Source organism: Panulirus ornatus, chromosome 55, assembly GCF_036320965.1.
Source record: "Panulirus ornatus isolate Po-2019 chromosome 55, ASM3632096v1, whole genome shotgun sequence".
NCBI classification, from domain to species: Eukaryota; Metazoa; Arthropoda; class Malacostraca; order Decapoda; family Palinuridae; genus Panulirus; species Panulirus ornatus.
In genome coordinates this window covers 13,374,015-13,388,627 of record NC_092278.1, presented here as the reverse complement: position 1 = coordinate 13,388,627, position 14,613 = coordinate 13,374,015, and positions in this window count along the sequence as shown.

Genomic DNA, 14,613 nt, shown 5'->3' with positions numbered 1-14,613 from the left:
CTCATCCACCCTCCCGCGCACGACCCTATCCATAACCCACGCCTCGCAACCATACAACATTGTTGGAACCACTATTCCTTCAAACATACCCATTTTTGCTTTATGAGATAATGTTCTCGAGTTTGAAACATTCTTCAAGGCTCCCAGGATTTTCGTCTCGTCCCCCACCCTATGATTCACTTCCGCTTCCATGTTTCCATCCGCTGCCAAATCCACTCCCAGATAACTAAAACACTTTACTTCCTCCAGTTTTTCTCCATTCAAACTTACCTCCCAATTGACTTGATCCTCAACCCTACTGTACCTAATAACCTTGCTGTCATTCACATTTACTCTTAACTTTCTTCTTTCACACACTTTACCAAACTCAGTCACCAGCTTCTGCAGTTTCTCACATGAAACAGCCACCAGCGCTGTATCATCATTTTTTTTTTTTTTATTTTTTTATACTTTGTCGCTGTCTCCCGCGTTTGCGAGGTAGCGCAAGGAAACAGACAAAAGAAATGGCCCAACCCCCCCCCCCATACACATGTATACACATACGTCCACACACGCAAATATACATACCTACACAGCTTTCCATGGTTTACCCCAGACGCTTCACATGCCTTGATTCAATCCACTGACAGCACGTCAACCCCGGTATACCACATCGCTCCAATTCACTCTATTCCTTGCCCTCCTTTCACCCTCCTGCATGTTCAGGCCCCGATCACACAAAATCTTTTTCACTCCATCTCTCCACCTCCAATTTGGTCTCCCTCTTCTCCTTGCTCCCTCCATCTCCGACACATATATCCTCTTGGTCAATCTTTCCTCACTCATCCTCTCCATGTGCCCAAACCACTTCAAAACACCATCTTCTGCTCTCTCAACCACGCTCTTTTTATTTCCACACATCTCTCTTACCCTTACATTACTCACTCGATCAAACCACCTCACACCACACATTGTCCTCAAACATCTCATTTCCAGCACATCCATCCTCCTGCGCACAACTCTATCCATAGCCCACGCCTCGCAACCATACAACATTGTTGGATCCACTATTCCTTCCAACATACCCATTTTTGCTTTCCGAGATAATGTTCTCGACTTCCACACATTCTTCAAGGACCCCAGAATTTACGCCCCCTCCCCCACCCTATGACCCACTTCCGCTTCCATGGTTCCATCCGCTGCCAGATCCACTCCCAGATATCTAAAACACTTTACTTCCTCCAGTTTTTCTCCATTCAAACTCACCTCCCAATTGACTTGACCCTCAACCCTACTGTACCTAATAACCTTGCTCTTATTCACATTTACTCTTAACTTTCTTCTTCCACACACTTTACCAAACTCAGTCACCAGCTTCTGCAGTTTCTCACATGAATCAGCCACCAGCGCTGTATCATCAGCGAACAACAACTGACTCACTTCCCAAGCTCTCTCATCCCCAACAGACTTCATACTTGCCCCTCTTTCCAAAACTCTTGCATTTACCTCCCTAACAACCCCATCCATAAACAAATTAAACAACCATGGAGACATCACACACCCCTGCCGCAAACCTACATTCACTGAGAACCAATCACTTTCCTCTCTTCCTACACGTACACATGCCTTACATCCTCGATAAAAACTTTTCACTGCTTCTAACAACTTTCCTCCCACACCATATATTCTTAATACCTTCCACAGAGCATCTCTATCAACTCTATCATATGCCTTCTCCAGATCCATAAATGCTACATACAAATCCATTTGCTTTTCTAAGTATTTCTCACATACATTCTTCAAAGCAAACACCTGATCCACACATCCTCCACCACTTCTGAAACCACACTGCTCTTCCCCAATCTGATGCTCTGTACATGCCTTCACCCTCTCAATCAATACCCTCCCATATAATTTACCAGGAATACTCAACAAACTTATACCTCTGTAATTTGAGCACTCACTCTTATCCCCTTTGCCTTTGTACAATGGCACTATGCACGCATTCCGCCAATCCTCAGGCACCTCACCATGAGTCATACATACATTAAATAACCTTACCAACCAGTCAACAATACAGTCACCCCCTTTTTTTAATAAATTCCACTGCAATACCATCCAAACCTGCTGCCTTGCCGGCTTTCATCTTCCGCAAAGCTTTTACTACCTCTTCTCTGTTTACCAAATCATTTTCCCTAACCCTCTCACTTTGCACACCACCTCGACCAAAACACCCTATATCTGCCACTCTATCATCAAACACATTCAACAAACCTTCAAAATACTCACTCCATCTCCTTCTCACATCACCACTACTTGTTATCACCTCCCCATTTGCGCCCTTCACTGAAGTTCCCATTTGCTCCCTTGTCTTACGCACTTTATTTACCTCCTTCCAGAACATCTTTTTATTCTCCCTAAAATTTAATGATACTCTCTCACCCCAACTCTCATTTGCCCTTTTTTTCACCTCTTGCACCTTTCTCTTTACCTCCTGTCTCTTTCTTTTATACATCTCCCACTCAATTGCATTTTTTCCCTGCAAAAATCGTCCAAATGCCTCTCTCTTCTCTTTCACTAATACTCTTACTTCTTCATCCCACCACTCACTACCCTTTCTAATCAACCCACCTCCCACTCTTCTCATGCCACAAGCATCTTTTGCGCAATCCATCACTGATTCCCTAAATACATCCCATTCCTCCCCCACTCCCCTTGCTTCCATTGTTCTCATCATATATATTATTATTATATTATTTTGCTTTGTCGCTGTCTCCCGCGTTTGCGAGGTAGCGCAAGGAAACAGACGAAAGAAAAGGCCCAACCCACCCCCATACACAATGTACATACATACACGTCTACACACGCAAATATACATACCTATACATCTCAATGTACACATATATATACACACCCAGACACATACATATATAACCATGCACACAATTCACACTGTCTGCCTTTATTCATTCCCATCGCCACCTCGCCACACATGGAATACCATCCCCCTCCCCCCTCATGTGTGCGAGGTAGCACTAGGAAAAGACAACAAAGGCCCCATTTGTTCACACTCAGTCTCTAGCTGTCATGCAATAATGCCCGAAACCACAGCTCCCTTTCCACATCCAGGCCCCACACAACTTTCCATGGTTTACCCCAGACGCTTCACATGCCCTGATTCAATCCACTGACAGCACGTCAACCCCGGTATACCACATCGATCCAATTCACTCTATTCCTTGCCCTCCTTTCACCCTCCTGCATGTTCAGGCCCCGATCACACAAAATCTTTTTCACTCCATCTTTCCACCTCCAATTTGGTTTCCCACTTCTCCTCGTTCCCTCCACCTCCGACACATATATCCTCTTGGTCAATCTTTCCTCACTCATTCTCTCCATGTGCCCAAACCATTTCAAAACACCCTCTTCTGCTCTCTCAACCACGCTCTTTTTATTTCCACACATCTCTCTTACCCTTACTTTACTTACTCGATCAAACCACCTCACACCACACATTGTTCTCAAACATCTCATTTCCAGCACATCCACTCCTGCGCTCAACTCTATCCATAGCCCATGCCTCGCAACCATACAACATTGTTGGAACCACTATTCCTTCAAACATACCCATTTTTGCTTTCCGAGATAATGTTCTTGACTTCCACATATTCTTCAGGGCTCCCAGGATTTTCACCCCCTCCCTCACCCTATGATTCACTTCCGCTTCCATGGTTCCATCCGCTGCCAGATCCACTCCCAGATATCTAAAACACTTTACTTCCTCCAGTTTTTCTCCATTCAAACTTACCTCCCAATTGACTTGACTCTCAACCCTACTGTACCTAATAACCTTGCTCTTATTCACATTTACTCTTAACTTTCTTCTTTCAAACACTTTACCAAACTCAGTCACCAGCTTCTGCAGTTTCTCACATGAATCAGCCACCAGCGCTGTGTCAACAGCGAACAACAACTGACTCACTTCCCAAGCTCTCTCATCCACAACAGACTTCATACTTGCCCCTCTTTCCAAAACTTTTGCATTCACCTCCCTAACAACCCCATGCATAAACAAATTAAACAACCATGGAGACATCACACACCCCTGCCACAAACCTACATTCACTGAGAACCAATCACTTTCCTCTCTTCCTACACGTACACATGCCTTACATCCTCGATAAAAACTTTTCACTGCTTCTAACAACTTTCCTCCCACACCATATATTCTTAATACCTTCCACAGAGCATCTCTATCAACTCTATCATATGCCTTCTCCAGATCCATAAATGCTACATACAAATCCATTTGCTTTTCTAAGTATTTCTCACATACATTCTTGAAAGCAAACACCTGATCCACACATCCTCTACCACTTCTGAAACCACACTGCTCTTCCCCAATCTGATGCTCTGTACATGCCTTCACCCTCTCAATCAATACCCTCCCATATAATTTACCAGGAATACTCAACAAACTTATACCTCTGTAATTTGAGCACTCACTCTTATCCCCTTTGCCTTTATACAATGGCACTATGCACGCATTCCGCCAATCCTCAGGCACCTCACCATGAGTCATACATGCATTAAATAACCTTACCAACCAGTCAATAATACAGTCACCCCCTTTTTTAATAAATTCCACTGCAATACCATCCAAACCTGCTGCTTTGCCGGCTTTCATCTTCTGCAAAGCTTTTAGTACCTCTTCTCTGTTTACCAAATCATTTTCCCTAACCACCTCACTTTGCACACCACCTCGACCAAAACACCCTATATCTGCCACTCTATCATCAAACACATTCAACAAACCTTCAAAATACTCACTCCATCTCCTTCTCACATCACCATTACTTGTTTTCACCTCCCCATTTGTGCCCTTCACTGAAGTTCCCATTTGCTCCCTTGTCTTACACACTTTATTTACCTCCTTCCAGAACATCTTTTTATTCTCCCTAAAATTTAATGATACTCTCTCACCCCAACTCTCATTTGCCCTCTTTTTCACCTCTTGCACCTTTCTCTTGAACTCCTGTCTCTTTCTTTTATACATCTCCCACTCAATTGCATTTTTCCCTGCAAAAATCGTCCAAATGCCTCTCTCTTCTCTTTCACTAATAATCTTACTTCTTCATCCCACCACTCACTACCCTTTCTAATCAACCCACCTCCCACGCTTCTCATGCCACAAGCATCTTTTGAGCAATCCATCACTGATTCCCTAAATACATCCCATTCCTCCCCCACTCCCCTTACTTCCATTGTTCTCACCTTTTTCCATTCTGTACTCAGTCTCTCCTGGTACTTCCTCACACAAGTCCCCTTCCCAAGCTCACTTACTCTCACCACCCTCTTCACCCCAACATTCACTCTTCTTTTCTGAAAACCCATACAAATCTTCACCTTAGCCTCCACAAGGTAATGATCAGACATCCCTCCAGTTGCACCTCTCAGCACATTAACATCCAAAAGTCTCTCTTTCGCGCGCCTGTCAATTAACACGTAATCCAATAACGCTCTCTGGCCATCTCTCCTACTTACATACGTATACTTATGTATATCTCGCTTTTTAAACCAGGTATTCCCAATCACCAGTCCTTTTTCAGCACATAAATCTACAAGCTCTTCACCATTTCCATTTACAACACTGAAGACCCCATGTATTCCAATTATTCCCTCAACTGCCACATTACTCACCTTTGCATTCAAATCACCCATCACTATAACCCGGTCTCGTGCATCAAAACCACTAACACACTCATTCAGCTGCTCCCAAAACACTTGCCTCTCATGATCTTTCTTCTCATGCCCAGGTGCATATGCACCAATAATCACCCATCTCTCTCCATCAACTTTCAGTTTTACCCATATTAATCGAGAATTTACTTTCTTACATTCTATCACATACTCCCACAACTCCTGTTTCAGGAGTACTGCTACTCCTTCCCCTGCTCTTGTCCTCTCACTAACCCCAGACTTTACTCCCAAGACATTCCCAAACCACTCTTCCCCTTTACCCTTGAGCTTCGTTTTACTCAGAGCCAAAACATCCAGGTTCCTTTCCTCAAACATACTACCTATCTCTCCTTTTTTCACATCTTGGTTACATCCACACACATTTAGACACCCCAATCTGAGTCTACGAGGAGGATGATTACTCCCCACGTGACTCCTTCTGTTTCCCATTTTTTAGAAAGTTAAAATTACAAGGAGGGGAGGATATCTGGCCCCCCCGTTCCCGTCCCCTCTAGTCGCCTTTTACGACACGTGAGGAATGCGTGGGAAGTATTCTTTCACCCTTATCCCCAGGGATAATATATATATATATATATATATATATATATATATATATATATATATATATATATATATATATATATATATATATATATATACACACACACACATATACACACATACACACACACACACATATATATGTACATATATATTTTTTTTTTTTTTGCCGCTGTCTCCCGCGTTTGCGAGGTAGCGCAAGGAAACAGACGAAAGAAATGGCCCAACCCACCCCCATACACATGTATATACATACGTCCACACACGCAAATATACATACCTACACAGCTTTCCATGGTTTACCCCAGACGCTTCACATGCCTTGATTGAATCCACTGACAGCACGTCAACCCCGGTATACCACATCGCTCCAATTCACTCTATTCCTTGCCCTCCTTTCACCCTCCTGCATGTTCAGGCCCCGATCACTCAAAATCTTTTTCACTCCATCTTTCCACCTCCAATTTGGTCTCCCTCTTCTCCTCGTTCCCTCCACCTCCGACACATATATCCTCTTGGTCAATCTTTCCTCACTCATTCTCTCCATGTGCCCAAACCATTTCAAAACACCCTCTTCTGCTCTCTCAACCACGCTCTTTTTATTTCCACACATCTCTCTTACCCTTACGTTACTTACTCGATCAAACCACCTCACACCACACATTGTCCTCAAACATCTCATTTCCAGCACATCCATCCTCCTGCGCACAACTCTATCCATAGCCCACGCCTCGCAACCATACAACATTGTTGGAACCACTATTCCTTCAAACATACCCATTTTTGCTTTCCGAGATAATGTTCTCGACTTCCACACATTCTTCAAGGCTCCCAGAATTTTCGCCCTCTCCCCCACCCTATGATCCACTTCCGCTTCCATGGTTCCATCCGCTGCCAGATCCACTCCCAGATATCTAAAACACTTCACTTCCTCCAGTTTTTCTCCATTCAAACTCACCTCCCAATTGACTTGACCCTCAACCCTACTGTACCTAATAACCTTGCTCTCATTCACATTTACTCTTAACTTTCTTCTTTCACACACTTTACCAAACTCAGTCACCAGCTTCTGCAGTTTCTCACATGAATCAGCCACCAGCGCTGTATCATCAGCGAACAACAACTGACTCACTTCCCAAGCTCTCTCATCCCCAACAGACTTCATACTTGCCCCTCTTTCCAAAACTCTTGCATTCACCTCCCTAACAACCCAATCCATAAACAAATTAAACAACCTTGGAGACATCACACACCCCTGCCACAAACCTACATTCACTGAGAACCAATCACTTTCCTCTCTTCCTACACGTACACATGCCTTACATCCTCGATAAAAACTTTTCACTGCTTCTAACAACTTGCCTCCCACACCATATATTCTTAATACCTTCCACAGAGCATCTCTATCAACTCTATCATATGCCTTCTCCAGATCCATAAATGCTACATACAAATCCATTTGCTTTTCTAAGTATTTCTCACATACATTCTTGAAAGCAAACACCTGATCCACACATCCTCTACCACTTCTGAAACCACACTGCTCTTCCCCAATCTGATGCTCTGTACATGCCTTCACCCTCTCAATCAATACCCTCCCATATAATTTACCAGGAATACTCAACAAACTTATACCTCTGTAATTTGAGCACTCACTCTTATCCCCTTTGCCTTTGTACAATGGCACTATGCACGCATTCCGCCAATCCTCAGGCACCTCACCATGAGTCATACATACATTAAATAACCTTACCAACCAGTCAACAATACAGTCACCCCCTTTTTTAATAAATTCCACTGCAATACCATCCAAACCTGCTGCCTTGCCGGCTTTCATCTTCCGCAAAGCTTTTACTACCTCTTCTCTGTTTACCAAATCATTTTCCCTAACCCTCTCACTTTGCACACCACCTCGACCAAAACACCCTATATCTGCCACTCTATCATCAAACACATTCAACAAACCTTCAAAATACTCACTCCATCTCCTTCTCACATCACCACTACTTGTTATCACCTCCCCATTTGCACCCTTCACTGAAGTTCCCATTTGCTCCCTTGTCTTACGCACTTTATTTACCTCCTTCCAGAACATCTTTTTATTCTCCCTAAAATTTAATGATACTCTCTCACCCCAACTCTCATTTGCCCTTTTTTTCACCTCTTGCACCTTTCTCTTGACCTCCTGACTCTTTCTTTTATACATCTCCCACTCAATTGCATTTTTTCCCTGCAAAAATCGTCCAAATGCCTCTCTCTTCTCTTTCACTAATACTCTTATTTCTTCATCCACCACTCAGTACCCTTTCTAATCAACCCACCTCCCACTCTTCTCATGCCACAAGCATCTTTTGCGCAATCCATCACTGATTCCCTAAATACATCCCATTCCTCCCCCACTCCCCTTACTTCCATTGTTCTCACCTTTTTCCATTCTGTACTCAGTCTCTCCTGGTACTTCCTCACACAAGTCTCCTTCCCAAGCTCACTTACTCTCACCACCCTCTTCACCCCAACATTCACTCTTCTTTTCTGAAAACCCATACAAATCTTCACCTTAGCCTCCACAAGATAATGATCAGATATCCCTCCAGTTGCACCTCTCAGCACATTAACATCCAAAAGTCTCTCTTTCGCGTGCCTGTCAATTAACACGTAATCCAATAACGCTCTCTGGCCATCTCTCCTACTTACATACGTATACTTATGTATATCTCGCTTTTTAAACCAGGTATTCCCAATCATCAGTCCTTTTTCAGCACATAAATCTACAAGCTCTTCACCATTTCCATTTACAACACTGAACACCCCATGTATACCAATTAATCCCTCAACTGCCACATTACTCACCTTTGCATTCAAATCACCCATCACTATAACCCGGTCTCGTGCATCAAAACTACTAACACACTCATTCAGCTGCTCCCAAAACACTTGCCTCTCATGATCTTTCTTCTCATACCCAGGTGCATATGCACCAATAATCACCCATCTCTCTCCTTTAACTTTCAGTTCTACCCATATTAATCGAGAATTTACTTTCTTACATTCTATTACATACTCCCACAACTCCTGTTTCAGGAGTACTGCTACTCCTTCCCTTGCTCTTGTCCTTTCACTAACCCCTGACTTTACTCCCAAGACATTCCCAAACCACTCTTCCCCTTTACCCTTGAGCTTTGTTTCACTCAGAGCCAAAACATCCAGGTTCCTTTCCTCAAACATACTACCTATCTCTCCTTTTTTCACATCTTGGTTACATCCACACACATTTAGGCACCCCAATCTGAGCCTTCGAGGAGGATGAGCTCTCCCCGCGTGACTCCTTCTGTTTCCCATTTTTAGAAAGTTAAAATTACAAGGAGGGGAGGATATCTGGCCCCCCCGTTCCCGTCCCCTCTAGTCGCCTTTTACGACACGTGAGGAATGCGTGGGAAGTATTCTTTCACCCTTATCCCCAGGGATAATATATATATATATATATATATATATATATATATATATATATATATATATATATATATATATATATATATATATATATATACACACACACACATATACACACATACACACACACACATATATATGTACATATATATTTTTTTTTTTTTTGCCGCTGTCTCCCGCGTTTGCGAGGTAGCGCAAGGAAACAGACGAAAGAAATGGCCCAACCCACCCCCATACACATGTATATACATACGTCCACACACGCAAATATACATACCTACACAGCTTTCCATGGTTTACCCCAGACGCTTCACATGCCTTGATTGAATCCACTGACAGCACGTCAACCCCGGTATACCACATCGCTCCAATTCACTCTATTCCTTGCCCTCCTTTCACCCTCCTGCATGTTCAGGCCCCGATCACTCAAAATCTTTTTCACTCCATCTTTCCACCTCCAATTTGGTCTCCCTCTTCTCCTCGTTCCCTCCACCTCCGACACATATATCCTCTTGGTCAATCTTTCCTCACTCATTCTCTCCATGTGCCCAAACCATTTCAAAACACCCTCTTCTGCTCTCTCAACCACGCTCTTTTTATTTCCACACATCTCTCTTACCCTTACGTTACTTACTCGATCAAACCACCTCACACCACACATTGTCCTCAAACATCTCATTTCCAGCACATCCATCCTCCTGCGCACAACTCTATCCATAGCCCACGCCTCGCAACCATACAACATTGTTGGAACCACTATTCCTTCAAACATACCCATTTTTGCTTTCCGAGATAATGTTCTCGACTTCCACACATTCTTCAAGGCTCCCAGAATTTTCGCCCTCTCCCCCACCCTATGATCCACTTCCGCTTCCATGGTTCCATCCGCTGCCAGATCCACTCCCAGATATCTAAAACACTTCACTTCCTCCAGTTTTTCTCCATTCAAACTCACCTCCCAATTGACTTGACCCTCAACCCTACTGTACCTAATAACCTTGCTCTCATTCACATTTACTCTTAACTTTCTTCTTTCACACACTTTACCAAACTCAGTCACCAGCTTCTGCAGTTTCTCACATGAATCAGCCACCAGCGCTGTATCATCAGCGAACAACAACTGACTCACTTCCCAAGCTCTCTCATCCCCAACAGACTTCATACTTGCCCCTCTTTCCAAAACTCTTGCATTCACCTCCCTAACAACCCAATCCATAAACAAATTAAACAACCTTGGAGACATCACACACCCCTGCCACAAACCTACATTCACTGAGAACCAATCACTTTCCTCTCTTCCTACACGTACACATGCCTTACATCCTCGATAAAAACTTTTCACTGCTTCTAACAACTTGCCTCCCACACCATATATTCTTAATACCTTCCACAGAGCATCTCTATCAACTCTATCATATGCCTTCTCCAGATCCATAAATGCTACATACAAATCCATTTGCTTTTCTAAGTATTTCTCACATACATTCTTGAAAGCAAACACCTGATCCACACATCCTCTACCACTTCTGAAACCACACTGCTCTTCCCCAATCTGATGCTCTGTACATGCCTTCACCCTCTCAATCAATACCCTCCCATATAATTTACCAGGAATACTCAACAAACTTATACCTCTGTAATTTGAGCACTCACTCTTATCCCCTTTGCCTTTGTACAATGGCACTATGCACGCATTCCGCCAATCCTCAGGCACCTCACCATGAGTCATACATACATTAAATAACCTTACCAACCAGTCAACAATACAGTCACCCCCTTTTTTAATAAATTCCACTGCAATACCATCCAAACCTGCTGCCTTGCCGGCTTTCATCTTCCGCAAAGCTTTTACTACCTCTTCTCTGTTTACCAAATCATTTTCCCTAACCCTCTCACTTTGCACACCACCTCGACCAAAACACCCTATATCTGCCACTCTATCATCAAACACATTCAACAAACCTTCAAAATACTCACTCCATCTCCTTCTCACATCACCACTACTTGTTATCACCTCCCCATTTGCACCCTTCACTGAAGTTCCCATTTGCTCCCTTGTCTTACGCACTTTATTTACCTCCTTCCAGAACATCTTTTTATTCTCCCTAAAATTTAATGATACTCTCTCACCCCAACTCTCATTTGCCCTTTTTTTCACCTCTTGCACCTTTCTCTTGACCTCCTGACTCTTTCTTTTATACATCTCCCACTCAATTGCATTTTTTCCCTGCAAAAATCGTCCAAATGCCTCTCTCTTCTCTTTCACTAATACTCTTATTTCTTCATCCACCACTCAGTACCCTTTCTAATCAACCCACCTCCCACTCTTCTCATGCCACAAGCATCTTTTGCGCAATCCATCACTGATTCCCTAAATACATCCCATTCCTCCCCCACTCCCCTTACTTCCATTGTTCTCACCTTTTTCCATTCTGTACTCAGTCTCTCCTGGTACTTCCTCACACAAGTCTCCTTCCCAAGCTCACTTACTCTCACCACCCTCTTCACCCCAACATTCACTCTTCTTTTCTGAAAACCCATACAAATCTTCACCTTAGCCTCCACAAGATAATGATCAGATATCCCTCCAGTTGCACCTCTCAGCACATTAACATCCAAAAGTCTCTCTTTCGCGTGCCTGTCAATTAACACGTAATCCAATAACGCTCTCTGGCCATCTCTCCTACTTACATACGTATACTTATGTATATCTCGCTTTTTAAACCAGGTATTCCCAATCATCAGTCCTTTTTCAGCACATAAATCTACAAGCTCTTCACCATTTCCATTTACAACACTGAACACCCCATGTATACCAATTAATCCCTCAACTGCCACATTACTCACCTTTGCATTCAAATCACCCATCACTATAACCCGGTCTCGTGCATCAAAACTACTAACACACTCATTCAGCTGCTCCCAAAACACTTGCCTCTCATGATCTTTCTTCTCATGCCCAGGTGCATATGCACCAATAATCACCCATCTCTCTCCATTAACTTTCAGTTTTACCCATATTAATCGAGAATTTACTTTCTTACATTCTATTACATACTCCCACAACTCCTGTTTCAGGAGTACTGCTACTCCTTCCCTTGCTCTTGTCCTTTCACTAACCCCTGACTTTACTCCCAAGACATTCCCAAACCACTCTTCCCCTTTACCCTTGAGCTTTGTTTCACTCAGAGCCAAAACATCCAGGTTCCTTTCCTCAAACATACTACCTATCTCTCCTTTTTTCACATCTTGGTTACATCCACACACATTTAGGCACCCCAATCTGAGCCTTCGAGGAGGATGAGCACTCCCCGCGTGACTCCTTCTTCTGTTTCCCATCTTAGAAAGTTAATATATATATATATATATATATATATATATATATATATATATATATATATATATATATATATATATATATATATACATATATATATATATATATATATATATATATATAGGACAATGTGTGGTGTGAGGTGGTTTGATCCAGTAAGTAACGTAAGGGTGAGAGAGATGTGTGGAAATAAAAAGAGCGTGGTTGAGAGAGCAGAAGAGGGTGTTTTGAAATGGTTTGGGCACATGGAGAGAATGAGTGAGGAAAGATTGACCAAGAGGATATATGTGTCGGAGGTGGAGGGAACGAGGAGAAGTGGGAAACCAAATTGGAGGTGGAAAGATGGAGTGAAAAAGATTTTGTGTGATCGGGGCCTGAACATGCAGGAGGGTGAAAGGAGGGCAAGGAATAGAGTGAATTGGATCGATGTGGTATACCGGGGTTGACGTGCTGTCAGTGGATTGAATCAGGGCATGTGAAGAGTCTGTGGTAAACCATGGAAAGCTGTGTAGGTATGTATATTTGCGTGTGTGGACGTATGTATATACGTGTATGGGGGTGGGTTGGGCCATTTCTTTCGTCTGTTTCCTTGCGCTACCTCGCAAACGCGGGAGACAGCGACAAAGTATAAAAAAAAAAAAAATATATATATATATATATATATATATATATATATATATATATATATATATATATATATATATATATATATATATATATATATATATGTGTGTGTGTGTGTGTGTGTGTATGTGTGTGTGTGTGTGTGTGTGTGTGTGTGTGTGTGTGTGTGTGGGTGTGTGTATATACATGCATGTATATACATGTGTATGGGGGTGGGTTGGGCCATTTCTTTCGTCTGTTTCCTTGCGCTACCTCGCAAACGCGGGAGACAGCAACAAGGCAAAATAAATAAATAAAATATATATATATATATATATATATATATATATATATATATATATATATATATATATATATATATATATATATATATATTATCCTTGGGGATAGGGGATTAAGAATACTTCCCACGTATTGCCTGCGTGTCGTAGAAGGCGACTAAAAGGGGAGGGAGCGGTGGGCTGGAAATCCTCCCCTCTCGTTTTTTTTTTTTTTTAATTTTCTAAAAGAAGGAACAGAGGGGGCCAGGTGAGGATATTCCAAAAAAGGCCCAGTCCTCTGTTCTTAACGCTACCTCGCTAACGCGGGAAATGGCGAATAGTTTGAAAGAAAAAAAAAATATATTCATATATATATATATATATATATATATATATATATATATATATATATATATATTGGAAAGGATCACAATATTGCGCGTGATGAAGTATATTCCTATGAGTCCATAGGGAAATTGATATACATATTACTAAAGCAGATAAGGCTATCACTTGTTTTAAATGACGACACTACATATTCTAAACTCAGTAAGAATCCCCTAGAAGTAGTAAATTTCCATTTCAATAAAGAACCGAAGTTGTTGAAAGGTAATGGTTCTCTAATCAAAAGCCTGTCATCATTGTCCCCTTCATTGCCATATA